Consider the following 25,299-nt stretch of genomic DNA (forward strand, 5'->3'; position numbering starts at 1 on the left):
TTTGGCTCAGGTCATGATCTTAGGATCTTAGGGTCCTGTGATCGAGCCCTACATGGGGTGCGCGTGTGCTCTCTCTCAAAAAAAAAAAAAAAAAAAGCCACTGCAGAAAAGCCAAGCATATCAACAATAGTAAACATAATCAAAAATGACAGAAACAGCTGACCAGTTTCTGTTTCTATCAAATCTTCCAAATTGTGCATATATACTGAAGATTGAACGTTAGAAGTTATATACATATAAACATGTATATGTAGGGAGTCTGAGAAATGTTTTCGTAGTACAGATACACATAAAGTTGGCGACTGGAATAAACGATGTATGTCAATGTGCCACAGCTTACAAAGGGAAAGTACCCCATGTTCATTTGTACGTTCCAGTAATTTAGTCAGATGATAGGGAGGTAAAGATGTGGACTTCGGTTTAAAACAATATCTTAAGTATCCACTATGCTTCGTCACACTCTGAACTCTATAAATCAAAAACACAAATGCTTTTTTTATGTAAATAATTCAGTAGCTATACTTTTGGGACAGTGAAATTTAAATTTTTAAATTTAAAATTTAAATTTCAAAAAAATCCTCTATAGACCTACACCTACAAAACTTGCAAAAAGAACAAACAACTAATTTATTATGATAGCAAGTCATACGATGCAAAAGTCTGCAAACACTAGAAAACCCAATAAGCTAATAAAAAGAGATCAAAAGAAATCAGGCACACAGTGAGGAATAGCAAAGTTGACGATGCACACTGGCAAAAACAAAATAATACAATAATTAAAACAATTTAATGTGTGCTATTTAAATTGCAGGGAACTTAATTATTGGTAACAATGACATAATGGAATGGGTGAATCTATAATTCAGGGAAGTGGCAATTGTCTAGTGTACAGGAAAGTACACAAATAAAATCTTATATGATTATATTCTTTATAATAATTTAATAAGAATTAATTTAGTACCAATTAAATAATAAGAATAAATGTAAAAGAGGGGGGAGGAGCAAGATGGCAGAGGAGTAGGAGACCTGGATTTCGTCTGGTCTCAGGAATTCAGCTGGATAGGGATCAAACCATTCTGAACACCTACAAACTCAACAGGAGATCAAAGAAAAGAATAGCAACAACTCTGAACAGAAAAGCGACCACTTTCTGGAAGGTAGGACGTGCAGAGAAGTGAATCCAAGGCGATATTCGGGAGGATAGACGGCGGGGGAGGGGGCCTCCGTCGGCCGCTTCTGGCAAGTGATAGAGCCGCGGAGCACAAAATCGGAACTTTTAGAAGTCTGCTCCGCTGAGGGACGTCACTCCGGTGGCTAAGCTGGGGGTGGAACCCTCGTGGGACAGTGTGGTCTCAGGACCCTCGGGGTCACAGAAAGACCAGGGGTGCCTGAGTGTGGCAGAGCTCCCGGGTATCGGAGCAGGGAAGCCGGCTGCAGAGACGGAGCCCAGGTGCGGACTCTCAGCTCGGGGTTGCCATAAACCGTGATCCGCGGCACAGTCGAGCCACTGCTCCTCCAGCAGGGACCCAACAAGCGGCAGATCCGGGGAGACTCACCTTCCTCCCCCGGGAGGAGTGGCGCGGGAGCGCACTGCAGGGATCTGCTGGGTTTGGAGACTCCACACGGGGTTGGGTGCCAGAGATAGAAATGCTCGGTCACAGGCCGGGTGAGCGCGGAGTGTGGCCGGAGACCGGGGAGACGGGAGTGACTGACTGCTTTTCTCTGGGGGTGCACTGAGGAGCGGGGCCCCGAGTTCTTGGCTCCTCCAGAGCGGAGATTGGGAGGCCGCCATTTTCACTCTCCTTCTCCAAAGCTGTACGGAAAGCTTGCAGGGAACAAAAGCTCCGGAGAGCAAACCCGAGCAGATTACTTAGCCCGGACCGGGCAAGGGCGGGGCAATTCCGCCTCCGGCAAAGACATTTGGGAACCACGGCAACAGGCCCCTCCCTGAGAAGATCAGCAAGAACAGCCAGCCAAGACCAAGTTTACCGATCAATGAGAACGGCAGAACTCCAGCACTAGGGGAATACTGCACATAGAATTCATGGCTTTCTTCCCATGATTCTTTAGTCTTTCAAAGTTAATTTTTTTTTAACTTTCTTTTTGTTTCTTTTTCTTTTTTTTTCAATTTTTCTCTTTCCCTTTTTCAACCAACATCTTATCAATCCCTTTTTTAAAAGTCTTTTTTATTTTTCATTTTTAGAGTCATAGTCTATCCCTTCATGGTAGTTAACCTTATTTTTGGTATATATATATATATATATATATATATATATATATACACATAAGTTGTTCTCTCTTTAAAATTTCGGGATACAGGTTCTTCTAACAGACCAAAATATACCCTAAATCTCTAGTGTATGGCTTTGTTCTGGTCTCCTGCCTGATCACATTCTCCCCCCCCCCCTTTTTTTTTAAATCCTCTCTTTTTTCAACCAACTTCTTCTCTTATCAATTCCTTTTATAAAATCTTTTATAATTTTCATCTTTACAGTCATATTCCATCCCTTTATCATATTAACCCTTATTTTTGTATATATATAAGTTTTTCTTTCTTTAAAATTTTGGGAGGCACTTTCTTCTAACAGACCAAAATACACCCAAAATTTAGTGTGTGGCACTGATGTATGCACCAGCCTGATCATATTTGATCATATTCTGTTTTTTTATTTGTTTGTTTGTTTTTATCTTTTTCTTTTTCTTTGTTTTTTTCTTTTTTCTTTCTTTCCCTTTCTTTTCCCCCAGTTTCAGGTCTCTTCTGATTTGTTTAGTGTATATTTTCTGGGGATGTTGTTACCCTGTTAGCATTTTGTTCTCTCATTCATCTGTTCTCCCTGGACAAAATGACAAGATGGAAAAAATCACCTCAAAAAAAGAACAAGAGGCAGTACCGACTGCCAGGGACCTAATCAATACAGACATTAGTAAGATGTCAGAACTAGAGTTCAGAATGACAATTTTAAAGATAGTAGCTGGGCTTGAAAAAAGCATGGAAGATATTAGAGAAACCCTTTCTGGAGAAATAAAAGAACTAAAATCTAACCAAGTCGAAATAAAAAAGGCTATTAATGAGGTGCAATCAAAAATGGAGGCTCTAACTGCTAGGATAAATGAGGCAGAAGAGAGAATCAGTGATATAGAAGACCAAATGATGGAAAATAAAGAAACTGAGAAAAAGAGAGATAAACAGCTACTGGATCACGAGGGCAAACTTCAAGAGATAAGTGATACCGTAAGATGAAACAATATTAGAATAATTGGGATCCCAGAAGAAGAAGAAAGAGAGAGGGGCAGAAGGTATAATGGAGCAAATTATAGCAGAGAACTTCCCTAATTTGGGGAAGGAAACAGGCATCAAAATCCATGAGGCACAGAGAACCCCCCTCAAAATCAATAAAAATAAGTCAACACCCCGACATCTAATAGTAAAACTTACGAGTCTCAGAGACAAAAAGAAAATCCTGAAAGCACCTCAGGAGAAGAGATCTGTAACCTACAATGGTAGAAACATTAGATTGGCAACAGACCTATCCACAGAGACCTGGCAGGCCAGAAAGGACTGGCAGGATATATTCAGAGCCCTAAATGAGAAAAATATGCAGCCAAGAATACTATATCCAGCTAGGCTTTCATTGAAAATAGAAGGAGAGATTAAAAAGCTTCCAGGACAAACAAAGGCTAAAGGAATTTGCAAACACAAAACCAGCCCTACAAGAAATCTTGAAAGGGGTCCTCTAAGCAAAGAGAGAGCCTAAAAGTAACATAGACCAGAAAGGAACACAGACAATATACAGTAACAGTCACCTTACAGGCAATACAATGGCACTAAATTCCTATCTTTCAATAGTTACCCTGAATGTAAATGGGCTAAATGCCCCAATCAAAAGACACAGGCTATCAGATTGGATAAAAAACAAGACCCATCGATATGCTGTCTGCAAGAGACTCATTTTAGACCCAAAGACACCCCCAGATTGAAAGTGAGGGGGTGGAAAACCATTTACCATGCTAATGGACACCAAAAGAAAGCTGGGGTGGCAATCCTTATATCAGACAAATTAGATTTTATTTTATTTTATTTTATTTTTTTAAAGATTTTATTTATTTATCTGAGAGAGAGAATGGGAGACAGAGAGCATGAGAGGGGAAGGGTCAGAGGGAGAAGCAGACCCCCCGCTGAGCAGGGAGCCCGATGTGGGACTCGATCCCGGGATTCCAGAATCATGACCTGAGCCGAAGGCAGTTGCTTAACCAACTGAGCCACCCAGGTGCCCCGAGAAATTAGATTTAAAAACAAAGACTGTAGTAAGAGATGAGGAAGGACACTGTATCCTACTTAAAGGGTCTATCCAACAAGAAGATCTAGCAATTGTAAATATCTATGCCCTTAACCTGGGAGCAGCCACTTATAAAGCCAATTAATAACAAAAGTAAAGAAACACACTGACAACAATACAATAATAGTGGGGGACTTTAACACCCCCCTCACTGAAATGGACAGATCATCTAAGCAAAAGATCAACAAGGAAATAGACTTTAAATGACACACTGGACCAAATGGGCTTCACAGACATATTCAGAACATTCCATCCCAAAGCAACAGAATACACATTCTTCTCTAGTGCCCATGGAACATTCTCCAGAATAGATCACATCCTAGGTCACAAATCAGGTCTCAACCAGTACCAAAAGATTGGGATCATTCCCTGCATATTTTCAGACCACAATACTTTGAAAGTAGAACTCAATCACAAGAGGAAAGTCGGAAAGAACTCAAATACATGGAGGCTAAAGAGCATCTTACTAAAGAATGAATGGGTCAACCAGGAAATCAAAGAAGAATTAAAAAAATTCATGGAAACCAATGAAAATGAAAACACAACTATTCAAAATCTTTGGGATGCAGCAAAGGCAGTCCTAAGAGGAAAGTATATAGCAATACAAGCCTTTCTCAAGAAACAAGAAAGGTCTCAAATATACAGCCTAACCCTACACCTGAAGGAGCTGGAGAAAGAACAGCAAATAAAGCCTAAACCCAGCAGGAGAAGAGAAATCATAAAGATCAGAGCAGAAATCAATGAAATAGAAACCAAAAGAACAGTAGAACAGATCAACAAAACTAGGAGCTTGTTCTTTTAAAGAATTAATAAGATTGATAAACCCCTGGCCAGACTTCTCAAAAAGAAAAGAGAAAGGACCCAAAGAAATAAAATCATGAATGAAAGAGGAGAGATCACAACCAACACCAAAGAAATACAATTACAAGAATATATTATGAGCAACTATATGCCAGCAAATTAGACAATCTGGAAGAAATGGATGCATTCCTAGAGATGTATCAACTACCAAAACTGAACCAGGAAGAAATAGAAAACCTGAACAGACCCATAACCACTAAGGAAATTGAAGCAGTCATCAAAAATCTCCCAACAAACAAGAGCCCAGGGCCAGATGGCTTCCCAGGGGAATTCTACCAAACATTTAAAGAAGAATTAATACCTATTCTTCTAAAACTGTTCTAAAAAATAGAAATGGAAGGAAAACTTCCAAACTCAGTTTATAAGGCCAGCATTACCTTGATCCCAAAACCAGACAAAGACCCCATCAAAAAGGAGAATTACAGACCAATATCCCTGAGGAACATGGATGCAAAGATTCTCACCAAATTACCAGCCAATAGGATCCAACAGTACATTAAAAGGATTATTCACCACGACCAAGTGGGATTTATCCCTGGGCTGCAAGGTTGGTTCAACATCCACAAATCAATCAATGTGATACAATACATTAATAAAAGAAAGAACAAGCACCATATGATCCTCTCAATAGATGCAGAAAAAAACATTTGATAAAGTACAGCATCCTTTCTTGACTAAAACTCTTCACAGTGTAGGGATAGAGGTTACATACCTCAATATCATAAAAGCCATCTATGAAAAAACCACATTGAATATCATTTTCAGTGAAAAACTGAGAGCTTTTCCCTAAGGTCAGGAACATGGCAGGGATGTCCACTCTCACCACTGCTATTCAACATAATACTAGAAGTCCTAGCCTCAGCCATCAGACAACAAAAAGAAAAGGCATCCGAATCGGCAAAGAAGAAGTGAAACTCTCACTTTTTGCAGATGATATGATACTTTATGTTGAAAACCCAAAGACTCCACCCCAAAACTGCTAGAACACATACAGGAATTCAGGAAAGGGGCAGCATATAAAATCAATGCACAGAAATCAGTTGCATATCTATACACCAACAGTATGACAGAAGAAAGAGAAATTAAGGAGTCGATCCCATTTACAATTGCACCCAAAACCATAAGATACCTAGGAATAAATCTAACCAAAGAGACAAAGGATTTGTACTCAAAAAACTATAGAATACTCATGAAAGAAGTTAAAGAAGACACAAAGAAATGCAAAAAGGTTCCATGCTCATGGATTGGAAGAACAAATATTGTGAAAATGTCTATGCTACCTAGAGCAATCTGCATATTTAATGCAATCCCTATCAAAATACCATCAGCTTTTTTCAAAGAAATGGAACAAATAATCCTAAGATTTGCATGGAACCAGAAAAGACCCCGAATAGCCAGAGGAATGTTGAAAAAGAAAAGCAAAGCCGGTGGCATCACAATTCCGGACTTCAAGCTCTACTACAAAGCTGTCATCATCAAGACAGTATGGTACTGGCACAAAAACAGACACATAGATCAATGGAACAGAATAGAGAGCCCAGAAATGGACCCTCAACTCTATGGTCAACTAATCTTTGACAAAGCAGGAAAGAATGTCCAATGGGAAAAAGATAGTCTCTTCAACAAATGGTGTTGGGAAAATTGGACAGCCACATGCAGAAGAATGAAACTGGACCATTTCCTTACACAACACACAAAAGTAGACTCAAAATGGTTGAAAGACCTAAATGTGAGACAGGAATCCATCAAAATCCTAAAGGAGAACACAGGCAGCAACCTCTTCGACCTCAGCCGCAGCAACTTCTTCCTAGAAACATCGCCAAAGGCAAGGGAAGCAAGGGCAAAAATGAACTCTTGGGACTTCATCAAGATAAAAAGCTTTTGCACAGCAAAAGAAACAGTCAACAAAACCAAAAGACAACCGACAGAATGGGAGAAGATATTTGCAAATGACATATGAGATAAAGGGCTAGTATCCAAAATCTATAAAGAACTTATTAAACTCAACACGCAAAGAACAAATGATCCAGTGAAGAAATGGGCAGAAGACATGAAGACATTTTTCCAAAGAAGACATCCAAATGGCCAACAGACACATGAAGAAGTTCTCAACATCGCTCGGCATCAGGGAAATCCAAATCAAAACCTCAATGAGATACCACCTCACACCAGTCAGAATGGCTAAAATTAACAAGTCAGGAAATGACAGATGTTGGCAGGGATGTGGAGAAAGGGGAACCCTCATACACTATTGGTGGGAATGCAGGCTGGTGCAGCCACTCTGGAAAACAGTGTGGAGGTTCCTCAAAAAGTTGAAAATAGAGCTACCATACAATCCAGCAGTTTCATTGCTGGGTATTTACCCCAAAGATACAAATGTAGGGATCCGAAGGGGTACTTGCACCCCAATGTTTATAGCAGCAATGTCCACAATAGCCAAACTATGGAAAGAGCCAAGATGCCCATCAACAGATGAATGGATAAAGAAGATGTGGTAGATATACAATGGAATAATATGCAGCCATCAAAAGGAATGAGATCTTGCCATTTGCAAGGACATGGATAGAACTGGAGGGTATTATGCTGAGCGAAATAAGTCAATCAGAGAAAGACATGTATCATATGATCTCACTGATATGAGGAATTCTTAATCTCAGAAAACAAACTGAGGGTTGCTGGAGTGGTGGGGGGTGGGATGCATGGGGTGGCTGGGTGATAGACATTGGGGAGGGTATGTGCTATGGTGAGCACTGTGAATTGTGTAAGACTGTTGAATCACTGACCTGTACCTCTGAAACAAATAATACCTTATATGTTAAAAAAAAAAAAAAAAAGAAGAAGAAGATAGCAGGAGGGAAAAATGAAAGGGAGGAAATCAGAGCGGAAGACGAACCATGAGAGACTATGGACTCTGAGAAACAAACTGAGGGTTCTAGAGGGGAGGGGGGTGGGGGAATGGGTAGCCTGGTGATGGGTATTAAAGAGGGCACGTTCTGCATGGAGCACTGGGTGTTATACACAAACAATGAATCATGGAACACTACATCAAAAACTAATGATGTAATGTATGGTGATTAACAACAATAAAAAATAAAATAATAAAAAAAATTCTTAAATAAATACGGCAAAACATCAACTTTGTTAAACATGGCTGGAGTGGATATAGATATTTGTTATATTTGCTGTAATTTTCTATATAAAATATTGCATAATTTCTGAAAGGTTTAAAAAATGTAAATGTGTTCTTATGTCAGCAAGTATTCTGAAATAACAATTTTTAATGGCTGCAGTTTTTTACTACTATAAATAGTACTGTGATAATAAATACTCTTATTTAAAAAAAAAACTAACGATGTAATATATGGTGATTAACATAACATAATAAAAAATAAATAAATAAAATTTTAATTAAAAAATGTTAAAAGGCAATTGGGTTAGAAATATTAGATGTAAAAGCCAATATCAAGGAAACAAGACAAATATACAATAAAGAAAATCAACAAATATCGAATGTATTGATTTATTGTATATCAACAATTTGATAAAGACTAATTAAATTCATAAGTAAATGTGATCCAAAAAGAATAACAGATTTCCATTATTAGGAATTAAAAAGAGTCATCACACCATATCTTACAAAAGTTAATATCAATGAATGTGTTAAAGAAATACATTTGAAAATGTGAATGAAAAGGAAAAATTATTTAAAACAATATGTCATACAAAAAATAAAAGAAATAAAAGAAAAGAAAAAGAAACCACAAATAGAAAGCACAGATGGTTCTATATCAATAAGGTATAAAGTAATTTGATTCAAAAGTAAAAACCACTAGACAAACAAAACTCTTCAGCAACACATTGTGCCAAATATGTAAGCAAAGAGATAAATCAACCTTACAGAAATATCTTTAGAGGATAGAAAAGGTAGAATCCATTTTCAAATCATTTATTTAAAGATTTTATTTATTTATTCATGAGAGACAGAGTCAGAGGGAGAAGCAGGCTGCCCACGGAGCAGGGAGCCCGATACAGGACTCCATCCCAGGACCCTGGGATCATGATCTGTGTTGAAGGCAGACATTTAACCAACTGAACCACCCAGGAGCCCCATCCAATTTTAAATCATTTTTAAGCCAGAGAAAATTCACAATCAAAATTTGACAGTGGGGCGCCTGGCCGGCTCAGTCAGTGGAGCGTGCTGCCCTTGATCTGGGGGTTGTGGGCTCAAGCTCCATGTTGAATGTAGAGATTACTTAAATAAATAAACTTAAAAAAAATTTGACAATGGCTATGTCAATCATAGATGTGACTACAAAAAATATTGATCTTTGGATAGGGATTGCAGTGAACCTGTAGATAGCTTTGGCTAGTATTGACATCTTAACATATTGCCTTCCCACTCATGAACATGGGATGTGTTTTCATTTATTTATGTCTTCTTTAATTTCAGCAATATATTGTAGTTTTGATTGTACAAGTTTTCTGCTTCCTTAGTTAAGTTAGTTCCTAATTTATTTTTTTGATGCTATTTCCTTTTCATATTGTTCATTCTAGTGTATAAAAATGCAACTGATCTAGTGCATTGAATTTATATCCCAGTACTTTGCTGAATTTGTTTATTAGTTCTAACAATTTTTTTGTGGAGTCTTTAGGGTTTTCCACACATAAGATTATGTCATCTCTGAATAGAGATGATTTGACCTCCTTTCCAACTTGAATCCCTTTTTTTTTTTTTTTTTTAGATCTAACTTTTCAAAAAGTTAACTGTAAGACATTATATCTCCTTTGGAGTTAATCTGTCCTTTTTTTTCTGGTTTCTTTTAAAAGTTATTGTTACTGGGGCACCTGGGTGGCTCAGTCACTTAAGCGTCTGCTTTCAGCTCAGATCATAATCCCAGGTTCCCGGGACTGAGCCCCGCATCAGGCTCCACCCTCACGGGGAGTCTGCTTGTCTCTCTCCCTTTACCCCTTCCCCTGCTTGTGTGCTGGTGCGCGCGCTCTCTCTCAAATAAAAAAATAAATAAAATCTTAAAAAAAAAGTTATCGTTTCTTAGTCTTTGGCTAACCATAATTTTACTATGAGGCAATTAGGTTCAGTTTTCTCTTTGTTTATGCAGGAAGTGTTTGCCAAGCATCTTCAAACCACACAACTTAATACCTTAGATCAATTTTAGAAACTTCCTGGCCAGTGTCATTTCAAATATACTGCTTTGACCTGTTCTTTTATTCCTCCTCTTCTCTGACTCCAATTACATGCAGTAAAATCTGCACACATATTCTGTGACTCCTCCTTAAGATTTCTTCATTCTCATTTTCTCAATTCTTCAGTCAACATTTTCTACTGACTTATAGTTTTGAGTTAACTAGTCCTTTCTCGTGTTGTGTGTAATAGGCCATTAAGCCTATATTTTGAACTTTATGTCTGGGTATTTATTTTTCCACGTCTAGGATTTGTTTGATTGTTTTTTTAATAAGTTCAAGACTCTGGTGAATTCCTCCATTTTTTCATATATTTTGAAAGATATTAATACTATTTTAAAACTCGTGCCAGATCAATCTATGATATGGATCATCTCTGATTCTACTCTCTCTCTCTCTCTCATTTTTTGCATTCTCTCCCTTTTTTTACCTTTGGTTTTTAATCATTTGGTCCTATCTGTTATTCTCATATTTGATTTTAATTGTATGCACGACACAAACTATAAAGAGAGATTAAGGATAATATTATTGTATTTAAGATACTATCCTCACCTAACCAGTAGAATAAGATCACCTTTATCAAATAGGTATTGTGTCATTTGGGTGTAGCTTTCAGGGAGAGCTGGTGTATTTCTGGTTCACTCTTCCTGCTAGTCCCCAGTCTCATAACATAAAGGTGGATATTTTACTGTGGCCTCTTATCTTTGTTAACCCCTTAGCTTAAGAGTTTACTTTTTTTTTTTTTTTTTAATTTAAGCAATCTCTACACCTAACATGGGGATCAAACTCACAACCCCGAGATCAGGAGTCACACACTCTTTTGACTGAGCCAGCCAGGCGCCCCAAAAGGTTTTACTTTTAAAACTTGACTGATATTGCAAAAAAAATTAAGAAGAAAGACCAGACAGAATTGAGGGAGAATGGAAGGAAGGAGGGTTATGATGAAAGAAACCAATTTCATTATGAATATTAATCAAAAACATATGAATAAATGTAAATCATTAATACATTAAAGGCAATACATTGTTAACATGTAGGCATAATTTTAGGCATGCAAACAAAATAGGAAAAGATTAATATTTTCACCATATTAATGTTAGAGGAAAATTTATCATTTCCAAGTGTATATTTTCAGTATCTATTCTTGATAAAGTTAAAGAATTTTATTAAGGTAACAGGAAATACTTATTTAAAGGAAAAAAACACTAGCATCATTAACTCTTATAAAAGATTACAAAGAGTTCTATAAAATCAATAACAATACAATATATTCATTATTGCCATTATTAAATTATTTTGAAACTAATAGCCAATGCAATCAATTAAAGTACAAAATTGTTCATTACACAAGAAAGGGAAAATACAAAGTTATCCTTTTGTGGTAAAAAATACATATGCCTGCATACATGAACAATGCAAGAGGAAAAATAAACAAATTAAGTAAGTATAAAATTTAAAATTTAAAATTTAAAATTAGTAACAGTAGCAAAAATAAATAAATAAAATAAAATAAAATTAGTAACAGTAGCATTAATTTAACCAGTGTGATCAATTTTAAAATACAGTGGAGTAAATTATTCTGTTTATAAGCATCACAGAACAAAACAAAAGCAACAACAAAAAGTTCCTGTCAGAGGAAAACATCTTAATAATAAATAAGAAGTCAAGACATTATAAATATGTAAATTTGACCATAATTAATCCACAATTTTTGTACAGTAAATTAATTTGGTGGAATGTACAAATTATTGTTAAATTTTATTTCTATTGAAAGAGAGGAAGGGTGTCTGGGTGGCTCGGTCAGTTAAGCAACTGACTCTTGATTTTGGCTCAGGTCATGATTTCAGGGTTGTGAGATGGGAGCCCCGAGTCAGGCTCCAACGCTAGTGGAGCCTGCTTGGGATTCTTTCTCTCCTATTCCCTCTGCCCCTCCCCACCACTCATGCTCTCTCTCTTTCTCTTTAAATAAAAATTAAAAAAATAAAAAAATAAAAAATAAAAGAAAGAGAGGAACTGGTAGACAGGAGTACTACGGAGACTTTTTTTTTTTTCCAGAATACATTTTTAGTTTTGTTTGGCATTTTTAAGTATAAGATGGGCTTCAATTATTTTTCTAACAATAAAATATATTAGATAATAAATATATAAGTCCCTCCGTTAATTCTCAAATGCAAATTTATGACAGAACTTAAATATATATTCCCTTTGACTTGGTTACTACACATGTAAAAAGCCCTTTGGTATTATACTAGTATGTTCATTCTCACCATGCCTTCAATAGTAAAAGTACTGGAAACTACCTAGATCTCTCTCGATAGGGAAAATTTTTTTTCAAATTAGGATAAAAATATAAATAGAGATTGTAAAACTATTTAAAGGTATATTGTATAGAGATAAGGCAAGCTATTTTACAATATTCAGTGTATAAACAACACACTTGTATTAAATATATTTTTTATGTATATACTCATAAAATTGGTAAAAGTTACCATAAGAAACATTTAACACTGAAAGTTTCTGGGTTTTTGAAGAATAAGCACATTATGAACTATGTCTTTTGCCCTTTTGTGGTTTTTTTTTAATCACAAGCAAACACTAAATGTATAAATAATAAATGTAAATGTCTCATTCTTGTCTTTGCTACTAAATTTTGGCTTTGATAACGTGATTCTAATACTCGCTTCTATTTTTTTTCTCACTAGAAGTTACTTGTGCTTCCATATTAGATAAAAAAGAAGGGAAGTCAAGTTCCTGTTTTTTAAGTTATTATTTAAATAACCTTTAAAATAAGATCTTCTAAAAGCCTTAAATTATTCAAAGATTGCTTACTTAATTTTTTGAAGCAGGAGAGATGTAGGCAAGAAACTGTTTTGAACAAGGAAATGGAAATAAAGGGTTTCAAAGAGTACCCCAGGTGGCAAAGACATGGATGCCATTAATCTGTCGGAAATTATAACTACAACTTTGAAAACAGATGAGTCATCAGGGGATTGCCTGGAAGAGAAAATTGTAGGATACTTAATTTAGCAACTCTGATTCATTACACTGAATTAAGTAACAGGCTTGATATGATGAGGCATCCTTAGTTGCTCCCACACTTCCCAAACGTGGTAGTAGAAATGCCGATTTGCAGTATCTTTTTGGAAGTCCTATACCCATTCCTCCTTTCCATACCAACTCCCATCACACACACACACACACACACACACACACACGAAAGCAAAAAGAAAAGAAATGAAATCTGCAAATGGTAGAAAGAATAATGGTATCTTTTGAGGACTTCTTATAGATTTCAGCACAAATACACACTGTGACTCCAAATAGAAAAGTGGGGAGGGAGTTATGATAGAAGATGTATACGTGGAAGAGATACCAAGAACAAAAATGCACTGTGCATATCACCTCCAAAACTGGAAAAAATTAAATAAACAAGTAATACTGTGTTAATTATACTTGTGACCTGGAATATTGAGAGAAATATAAATTGATCTTTAGTAGATGAAGACAATGAGCTAATAAATTTTCATCCAATTAAGGTGTTACACAAGTTGCCATAACAACCCAGTGTAAATTAGATCACAGCATAAATGAACTTGGATAAATTTGCCTCCAGCTAGTAATGGGGAATATGTTTTAAGAAGAAAAATATATTAGTTTTGGAGAAAAAAGTTGAATAATGCAATAGATACTTAGCTTCTTTGTATGTTTAGTTGAAAATGAGAATACCCATAGAGATTTAACAGGGTACCATTGTGGAAATTCTGATAATGTGAATATAAAAACTGTAATCGGGACATATTTTTCTTTTATGTATGTATATATTTATCAGTAGCCTAGACTCTTCCTGTGTCTTCTCATTTACCTGTGTCTTCCCTCTCTTAAATGTTCCAACTTCTGTTGTATATACTCCAAATGCTGTTCCAACTAAATGCCAATTGTTTTTAATTTTTTACTCTTGCTTCAGAATATTTTTTAAATTACAGTATGTAATTTATTTATGTACTTATCAAATATTTATTCCATGCATACTACATATTAGATATCTATTTTACAATACTCTGTGTATCAATATGTGTATATAATGTGTTATTTATCAGGATGTACAATCTTTGATAAAGGACATAATCCCTCAGAAAGTTTGCAAATATTCCCTCCATATCTTGTGCTGCTATAAAAAAGGCACTTATCAGTACTTATTAGCGATCAGTGATTAACATTGAAATGTGAACAAACTTATTAGTGATTTTTTTTTTGGCCTGTTTTGGAAATGACCATGAAATCATTCTCACCTACCAAGTGAGAAATCAGTAAAGCAAAATTTTCCCCTTTAAATAAAATTTTAAAGAAAATACTCAGTATGTTAAAATAAAGCTATGCAAAATCATAATGAAGAAAAAAGTGAATGAATCCATGTAATTAAAAAAAAAAAAATGTGTGTAGCATTATGTGGCCTAATGCCCTTTCTTTAAATGCAGTGGAGAAAAATCTGGCCCCAAATCCAAGTCCCCATGAGATTTCTCTTGTATCCATTTCTTTCCAATTCTCATTCCAATAGCCACCAGGGAATCTCACACAGCAGGTGTATCAAGCAGAGGTAATTCAAGAAAGGGAGGGGCTAACACCTGAGAGGGGAGAGCAGGTAGAAAGAAATTCTGGGAACACTCACTTTAATACTTGCCTTATCATGAATTTATCAAACTCTCTAAACCTTGGGCTATTATTGTATTCTGCAAATATATTATATGTACAACAAATTCTTGTTCTATTTCCACACTCAAAGAAAACTCTAAAATTGCCTATTTTTATAGAATGTGTCTATGCAGTAATTCTCAACTTTTGGGGCAGCATGGAAGCCTGAATTACTTAACAAAAACTACTTAACATTTGCCAGAAGAATATGAATGTACATATTCACAAAATCTTTTTCAGAAGATTAATGGATAATTGAAGTCTATGACCTACAGACCAAGAAAACAATGATCTTCTGAAAGAAAATAAAATATGATTTTCTTATATAAGATACCATGGTTATTATTTCTCATTTTTAAATAATACATTTTTACTATGATGTTGATTTTCGTTCCCATGTAGATTTTTCTAAAAAAGAAATCTAATGTGTATATAATGCATTTTGTGACAGCTATATTAATAATTTATAATAAATTAACTCATATTCTCCAAGTTTTATTTTTATTTTTTTAATTTTTTTAAAGATTTTATTTGACAGCGAGAGACATAGAGAGGGAACACAAGCAGGGGGAGTGGGAGAGGGAGAAGCAGGCTTCCTGCCGAGCAGGGAGCCTGATGCGGGGCTCGATCCCAGGACCCTGGGATCATGACCTGAGCCGAAGGCAGACGCTTAACGACTGAGCCACCCAGGCGCCCCTCCAAGTTTTATTTTTAATATATTTTTATTTGAGTTTCAGTTGGAGTTCAAGTTGAGTTGGAAATACAAAGATAAAGAGTCCAGTGTCTTTGCCCTAAAGAAATACACAATCAGTTGGGGGTGTTGGGTGAGCCTGGTGCTAGATGAGACTGTAAAGAGCTTTAGGATGAAAAGGAAGGTATCCAAGTTTGGGAAACATATCCTTACAGTTTATAAGAAAATCAGATTTTGATGTGGAGACTGATAGAACAGTTGTTTTGTTTTGTTTTTGTTTTCAAGCTTTATGTCCTTATGGAATTTTGATTTTTTGTTGTTTCCAATGAAAGGAATATATTAACCTTAGTTTATTAAAAGGAAAAAGCAGAGTGATTATTTTATGTTTCCATTATGTTAACACCTGGAAATTATCCAAATAAAAAAGGGATTCCCCCCACCCATTAGTCACCTTTTAAGCCTTAAATGCATGCAATTTAATTGACCTTAAACATCAATTGTGGAAGGTTATCATGGTTGTCAACATAGACATATTTTTAATTGTTTTTTTTTTTTTTTAGAAAATTGCAAATTCACATGTAAGAAATAGTATTGATAGAGCACATGCACTCTCTCCAGCCTCCCCAATGGTAAGATCTTGTAAAACTACAGTATAATCTGACAGCCAGGATACTGACACTCAAGGTTCAGATAGTTTCATCAATAAAATCATCCCTCATCTTGTGCTTTTATTGCCACACTCATCATCATGGAATGTATTAGTATTCCCTGGAATGGATGTACCACAATTTCTTTCTTTTTTTTTCTTAATTTAATTTAACTTTTTAAAAATTTTATTATGTTATGTTAATCACCATACATTACATCATTAGTTTTTGATGTAGTGTTCCATGATTCATTGTTTGTGTATAACACCCAGTGCTCCATGCAGAACGTGCCCTCTTTAAGACCCATCACCAGGCTAACCCATCCCCCCACCCACCTCCCCTCTAGAACCCTCAGTTTGTTTCTTAGAGTCCATAGTCTCTCATGGCTTGTCTCCCACTCTGATTTCCCCCCCTTCATTTTTCCCTTCCTGCTATCTTCTTCTTCTTCTTTTTTTTTTTTTTTTTTTAACATACAATGTATTATTTGTTTCAGAGGTACAGGTCAGTGATTCAACAGTCTTACACAATTCACAGTGCTCACCATAGCACATACCCTCCCCAATGTCTATCACCCAGCCACCCCATGCCTACCACCCCCCCACCACTCCAGCAACCCTCAGTTTGTTTTCTGAGATTAAGAATTCCTCATATCAGTGAGATCATATGATACATGTCTTTCTCTGATTGACTTATTTCGCTCAGCATAATACCCTCCAGTTCCATCCACGTTGTTGCAAATGCCAAGATTTCATTCCTTTTGATGGCTGCATAATATTCCATTGTATATCTATACCACATCTTCTTTATCCATTCATCTGTCGAGGGGTACCTTGGCTCTTTCCATAGTTTGGCTATTGTGGACATTGCTGCTATATACATCAGGGTGCACGTACCCCTTCGGAACCCTACATTTGTATCTTTGGGGTAAATACCCAGTAGTGCAATTGCTGGATCATATGGTAGCTCTATTTGTAACTTTTTGAGGAACCTCCATACTGTTTTCCAGAGTGGCTGCACCAGCTTGCATTCCCACCAACAGTGTAGGAGGGTTCCCCTTTCTCCACATCCCCGCCAACATCTGTCATTTCCTGACTTGTTAATTTTAGCCATTCTGACTGGTGTGAGGTGGTATCTCATTGAAGTTTTGATTTGGATTTCCCTGATGCCGAGTGATGTTGAGCACCTTTTCATGTGTCTGTTGGCCATTTGGATGTCTTCTTTGGAAAAATGTCTGTTGTACCACAATTTCTTTAACCATTCGTCCATTGAAGGTTGTTTCTGATTTTTCGCCATTGCAAATAAAGCTGCTACAAACATTTTTGTCCAGGTTTCTATGTGAAATATTAATTTCTCTGAGAAAATGCTCTAGAGTATGACTGCTGACTCATATGGTAATTGCATGCTTAGTTTTTCAAGAAACTGCCAGCTTTTTTTTACAGTGCCTGCACAATTTTCCTTCTCAACAGCAATGATTGTGTGATCCAGTTTCTCATCCTTGCCAGTATTTGCTGTTGTTACTCTTTTCTCTTTATTCAGTATAAGTTGTATAGTGGTATCTACATGTTTTTGTGAAATGTTCCTTCATGTTTTTTGACTACTTTCTTTTTTTTTCCTCGAGATTTTATTTATTTATTTGACAGAGAGAGACACAGCAAGAGAGGGAACACAAGCAGGCGGAGTGGGAGAGGGAGAAGCAGGCTTCCTGCGGAGCCAGGAGCCCAATGCGGAGCTTGATCCCAGGACCCTGGGATCATGACCTGAGCCGAAGGCAGACGCTTAACGACTGAGCCACCCAGGCGCCCTCTTTTGACCATTTTCTAATTGATTTTTTTTTTCCTGCAAGGTTTGGATGTTCTTTATATATTCTAGATACAAGTTGGATATGGGGTTTGTGAACATTTTCTCCCAAGTGTTAATTGCCTTTTCATCCTCTTCACATGGGCTTTCACAAATTAGTTTTTCATTTAATACAGCTAAACTTAACCAATTTTCTTCTTTATGGGTAGTTATTTTGTACCAAGCCTAAGAAATTTTGCCTAGACCTAAATTGTGAATACTTCCTTTTATGATATGTTTGTAAAAATTGTTCATTTTATAGTTTCCACATAAATCGGTGATCCATTGTAAGTAAATTTTTGTGTAAAGAATGAGTTTAGGTTATGTTTTGCTTTTTTTGTTGTTGTTGTTGTTGCCTATAGATGTCCATTAGCTCCAGCACCATTTGTTGAAAGGTTAAAACTAACTCCTTTGATTTGCTTTTGCATCTTAAAAAAAAAACAGTTGGGCATACATGTGTGGGTTTTTTTCAGGGTTTTCTGTTCCCTTCCAATGATCTACTGTTTCCCTCACAAATACCATAGTGTATTTATTGCTGTATCTATATAGTAGGCCTTAATTTGAGGAAAGTGATTCTTCAAACATTCTTATTTTTCAAAATTGCTTTAGCTCTTCTGCAGCTTAGCTATCCATATAAGTTTCAGAACAAGCTTGTCTATATTTCCAAAAAGCCATGCTGGAATTTTGACAGAACATTTATTAAATCTATATATCAATTGTGAAAGAAGTGATCTTTAGGGAGATGTATGGAAGTTGGGTCTTCCTGTTTATGAGCATGGTATAGCTTTGCATTTATATAGTCTTTAATGGTTCAATTTGTCAACATTTTAGTTTTTGGCATATAGAGCCATCGTGTATTTTGATAAGGCTATACCTAATATTCCATTTTATTTGGACTTATTGTAAATTGTATTGCTATTAATTTGCTTTCCACTAGTACATTGTTAATATATAGAAATGTGATTGATTTTTGTGTTGATCATATATTCTGTGACCTCACTGAACTCACTTACCAGTTCTAGATGGGATTGGTTTCTGTGTTTATTTATTTTTTTGGTATATTTCTCGGGGTTTTCTCCACAGACAATCACATTATCTATAAATAGTTTTATTTTTTCTTTTTAATCTGCATTGCTTTTATTTTCTTTATTGCAATGGATAGAATTTCCAGTGTTATGTTGAATAAAACTGGTGATAGTGGACATCTTGGCTTTGCTCCCAGTCTTGAGGGAAAGCACTTCATCTTTCAACATTAAATATAATGTTAGTTATAGGGTTTTAGTAGGTGCCCTTTATTAGGTTAACAAAGTTAGTTCCCTTCTACTCCAGTTTTCTAAGAGTTTATATAATGAATGGGTATTGGATTTTGTCAAATGCTTCTTCTGCATCAATTGATATAATCATATAATTTTTCTACATTGGCCTGTTGAAATGATGGATTACAGAGATTCATTTTCCAGTGTTGTAGCACCTTTACCTATCTAGAATACATCCTACTTAGTAATGGAGTGTACAGTTTCTATACATTGATATTTAATTCCCTACTATTTTGTTAAGAATTTTTCTCTGTAAGTTTATGAGAAGTATTGGTTTGTACATCTCTTTTTTTTTTTTTTTTTTTGTACAGCCTGTCTGTTTTATATCAGGGTAACACTAGCCACATAAAATCAATCAGAAAGTATTCCTTTTCTATTTTCTGAAAAAAGATTATTTAATAGTGGTGATCATTCTTTGGATGTTTGGTATATTTCTCCAATGAATCCATCTAGGCCTGAAAATGTGCCTTTTGGGAGTTTTAAAATCTCTATTTCAATTATATTTATGATAATAGGACAATTCAATTTGTCTCTAATATTGAGCGAGTTGTGGCAGTTTGTAGTCTGCAAGGAATTGGTCCATTTCTTCCAAGCTGTTGAATTTAATTGTAAACTTGTTTATAGTGTTCCCTTATTATCCTTTTAATAGCTGCAGGGTCTGTACTGATTTCTACTGCTTCATTCCTGATATTTGTGATTTGTGTTTTATCTTTTTTTTTTTTTTATCTTTGTCAGTCTTACTAAATGTTAACCAGTTTTACTGATTTTTCAAAAGATCAATTTTGGTTACTTTCTGGTTTCAGTTTTATTGATTTCTACTTTCATATCTATTATTTCCTTCCTTCTTGCTTTGGGTTTATTTTACTCATCTTTTTCTAGATTTTTGAAGAGTAAGCATGGGTTATTGATTTGAGCCATTTCTTTCTTAAGGTATACATGTATTGCCAGAAAAAGTCTTCTAACAAAAATAAAACACAAATTTTTTAAATTATATTTTCAATTTCTTTAATTTCAGTGTATTTTTTATCTCCTTTGAGACTTCTTTTTTGATCCAGAAGTTATTTATTACTGTGCTAAATTCCAAGCATTTGGAGATCTTTCTGTTATTGATTTCTAGTTTGACAGATTCCATTATGCTCAGGGAACATACTTTGTATAATTTTGATTCTTTTAAATCTGTTGAGGTTTGTTTTATGGCCCAGGATGTGTTCTATCTTAATGAAGTTCCATGAACATTTAAAATAAATGTGCACTCTTCTTCTTTTAATGTTTTGTGTATGCAAATTAGATACTTTTTTTTTTTGGTGTTTAGTTCTTCAGTATCTTTACTGATTTTCTTTCCAGTAGATTTAGCAGTCTGAGAATAGGATATTGAAATTATAACCCTAATTTTGGATTTGTCTATTTCTTATTTTTTTAAAAAAGATTTTATTTATTTGTTTTACAGAGAGATAGAGAGCACATGCAGGGGAAGGAGAAGCAGACTCCCTGTTGAGCAGGGACCCCAATGTGGGGCTCGATCCCAGGACCCTGGGATCATGACCTGAGCCAAAGGCAGCTGCTTAACTGACTGAGCCACCCAGGCGCCCCTGTCTATTTCTTATTTTTGACCTATCAGTTTTAAATGTATTATAGGGTCTATTGTTTGGTGCATATAGACTTATAATTGTTATGTCTTCCTAGTGGATTTGTCCTTTCATTATTATGTGTTATGTCTTTCTGTTTCTAGTAATTTTCTCTGCTTTGAGGTTTACCTTGTCTAATAATCTAGCCACTTCTGCTCTTTAAAGAATAAATGCTTGCATGGCATATCTTTTTCCAAGTTTTTGTTTTCAACCTATCTATATCATTGTATTTGACATCAGTTTTTTATAGACATCAGATTGTTCGGTTATGCTCTTTCTTATCCAACATGCAAATCTTCATCATAATTGGTATGTTTAGATGCTTTATATTTAAGATAATTGTTGATACATTAGGGCTTAAATTTGTCATCTTATTTTTGTTTTCTATTTGCTTCTTCTGCTTCTCATTCCTCTGTTTATCTCTTCTTAACTTTCTATGGATTTTGAATATTTTTTAGGATTTCATCTTTATTTTTATAGTGCCTTTAAATAAATGATTTTGTATGGTTTTTCTTAGTAGCTGCGGTAAATATTACGATATACAAATGTAACTTATAACAACCTACTGGTATTGATCTGTTATCACTGTGAAAGAAGTATAGAAACTTAACTTCCACCTAGATTCCTTTACATTCCAACTTTTAAAATACAATAGACTCTTTTTTTTTTTAAGATTTTATTTATTTATTTGAGAGAGAGAGAATGAGAGAGAGAGCACATGAGAGGGGGGAGGGTCAGAGGGAGAAGCAGACTCCCTGCCGAGCAGGGAGCCCGATGCGGGACTCGATTCAGGGACTCCAGGATCATGACCTGAGCCGAAGGCAGCCGCTCAACCAACTGAACCACCCAGGCGCCCCAATACAATAGACTCTTAACTATAGAGAACAAACTGAGGGTTGCTGGAGGAGAGGTGGGCAAGGGATGGGGTAAATGGGTGATGGGGATTAAGAAGGGCATTTGTTGTGATGAGAACTGGGTATTATATGTAAGTGATGGATCACTAAATTCTACTCCTGAATCTAATATTACACTGTATGTTAACTAACTAGAATTGAAATAAAAGCCTGAAACAAAATAAATAAATAAAAAAAATACAATTCCCTATTCTCTTTATATATGTCAAGCATCGCACCTGGTGGTGGTATAATTTTTGTTTCAAACTTCAACTCTTTTAATAAAACAACAAGAGGGGCTCCTTGGTGGCTCAGTCAGTTAAGCATCTGCCTTCAGCTCAGGTCATGATCCCAGAGTCCTGGGATTGAGCTCTGCATCAGGCTCCCTGCTCAGCTGGGAGCCTGCTTCTCCCTCTCCTGCTCCCCCTGCTTGTACACTCACTTTCACTCTCTCTCAAATAAATAAAATCTTAAAAAAAAATAAAACTAACAAGAATTAGAATATTGTATTTTATTTACCATTCTAATTATCTTCTTTTTTGAATTTCTAAATTTTTTTCTTTTATTTTTTGTCTGGAGAATTTATTTTAGCCACTTATGGGCAGACTTACCAGATATTGAAGAAGACACACACACAAAAATGGAAATATATTCCATGCTCATGATTGGAAGAATTAATATTGTTAAAATTTCCATACTATCGAAAGCAATCTACATATTTAATGCACTCCCTATCAAAATTCCAGTATCACTTTTCACAGAAATAAAACAAACTGTCCTAAAATTTGTATGAATCCACAAAAGACTCTGAACAGCCAAAACAATCTTGAGAAGGTTGGAGGCATTATACTCCCTGATTTCAAACTGTATTACAAAGATATAGCAATCAAAATAGTATGGTATTGGCATAAAAACAGACAAATAGATCAGAGTAGAGAGTCCAGAAATAAGCCCATATGGTCAATTGATTTATGTCAAAGATATCCAGAATATACACTGAGAAAATGTCTCTTCAATAAATGGTGTTGGGAAAACTGGATAGCCACATGCCAAAGAATGAAACTGAACACTATCTTACACCACATAAAAAAATTAACTCAAAATGTATCAAGACTTGAATGTAAGACCTGAAACCATAGAACTTCTAGAAGAAATATAGGAGGTAAGCTCCTTGACATTGGCTTTGGCAATGATTTTTTGAATTTGAGACCAAAAGCAAAGGCAATAGAAGCAAAAACTAGAAAGTGACACTACATTAAATTAATAAACTTTTTCACAGAAAAGGAAACCATCAATAAAACAAAAAGGCAACATACAAAATGGAAGAAATTTGCAAACTGTATATCCAATAAGAAGTTAATATCTGAAATACATAAAGAACTTATACAACTCAATTGCAAAAAAACAGTCTAATTAAAAAAATGGGCAGTGGATCCAAATAGATATTTTCTGAAAAAAGACATACAGATGGTCAACAGGTACATGAAATGGTGCTCAACATCACTAATAATCAAGGAAATGTAAATCAAAACCACAATGAGCTATCACCTCACATCTATGAGAATGGCTGTTATAAATAAAAGACAAGAAATAATAAGTGTTGTCAAGGATGTAGAAAAAAAGGGAACACTTGGGCACTGTTGGTGGGAATGTAAATTGGTGCAGCCACTAAAGAAAACTTTATGGAGTCCTCAAAAAAAAAAAAAAAAAAAAAACAACTACCATATGATCATACAAATTCCACTTCTGAGTATTTATCTGAAGAAAATAAGAACATTAATTCAAAAAGATATATGCATTCTTATGTTCATTGTGGCATTATTTTCAATAGACAAGATATAGAAGCAACTTAAGTGTCCATCAATAGATGAATGAATAAAGAAGATGTGGCATATATAGACGATGAAATATTACTCACCCATAAAAAAGAATGAAATCTTGCCATTTGAGGGAACATGGATGCACCTAGAGGGCATTATGCTAAGTGAAACATGAAATAAGTTAACATGAAATAAGTTAGATAGAGAAAGACAAATACCATATAATCTTACTTTTATATAGAATTTAAAACAAACAAAACCAAACTCATGGATAGAGAACAAATTTGTGATTGCTGAAGACAGGGCAGGGAGATGTGGGTGAAGTGGGTAAAGAGGGTTAAAATGTACAAATTTCCAACTTATAGAAAAAATAAGTCATGGGGTTGTAATGTACAACATGGTGAATATAGTTAATAATACTGTATTATAGGGCGCCTGGGTGGCTCAGTTGGTTAAGCGACTGCCTTCGGCTCAGGTCATGATCCTGGAGTCCCGGGATCGAGTCCCGCATCGGGCTCCCTGCTCAGCAGGGAGTCTGCTTCTCCCTCTGACCCTCCTCCCTCTCATGCTCTCTGTCTCTCATTCTCTCTCTCGCAAATAAATAAAAAAAAAAATCAAAAAAAAATACTGTATTATATATTTGAAAGTTGCTAAGAGAGTTGATCTTAAAAGTTCTCATCACTAGAAAAAAATTTATAGCAATGTATGGTGATGATGTTAACTAGACTTACTATGATCATTTTGCAATATATATAAATATTGAATCATTAAGTTATACACCTGAAACCAATATAATGTTATATGTCAATTATATCTTTAAAAAAGGGGCAGACTTGCTAACAACAATTTATTCTTATTTTATTTCTTAATCATTCCTGAAGTATATTTTAACATGTGTGATGGACAGTTCTTTTCTTTCAGTACCTGAAAAAATGTTATGTGACCTTTTGTCCTCCAGGTTTTAAATGAGAAATTCATGATTCATTGTTTGCGTATAACATTAAAAACTAATGATGTAATGTATGGTGATTAACATAACATAATAAAATAAAAACAAAAATGAGAAATTCATTCTCATTCAAAATAAATTGTCATTCAAACAGACAGTGAATTTCCCAAATAATTAATGTGCCATTTCTCTCTATCTGTTGCTCACCCCCTACCCTGCTGACACCAGGAAAAGGGAGGAGGGAAATGGAATGCCAACTAGCTCTGCCTCTCAGCACCTCATCCTGCCTCACTGATGCCAGGTGTGAGGGGAGGCTCATTAAATCACTTGATCTCACTGATACAGAAGACGGTAGAACCCTACTTTCCACTACTTTGTTCAGTCTCTCTTTTGCCATGTTGGTGTGGAGGTTCAGACTCTTAATGGGCCTTTAAGA

Source organism: Halichoerus grypus, chromosome 7 (assembly GCF_964656455.1).
Source record: "Halichoerus grypus chromosome 7, mHalGry1.hap1.1, whole genome shotgun sequence".
Lineage (NCBI taxonomy): Eukaryota > Metazoa > Chordata > Mammalia > Carnivora > Phocidae > Halichoerus > Halichoerus grypus.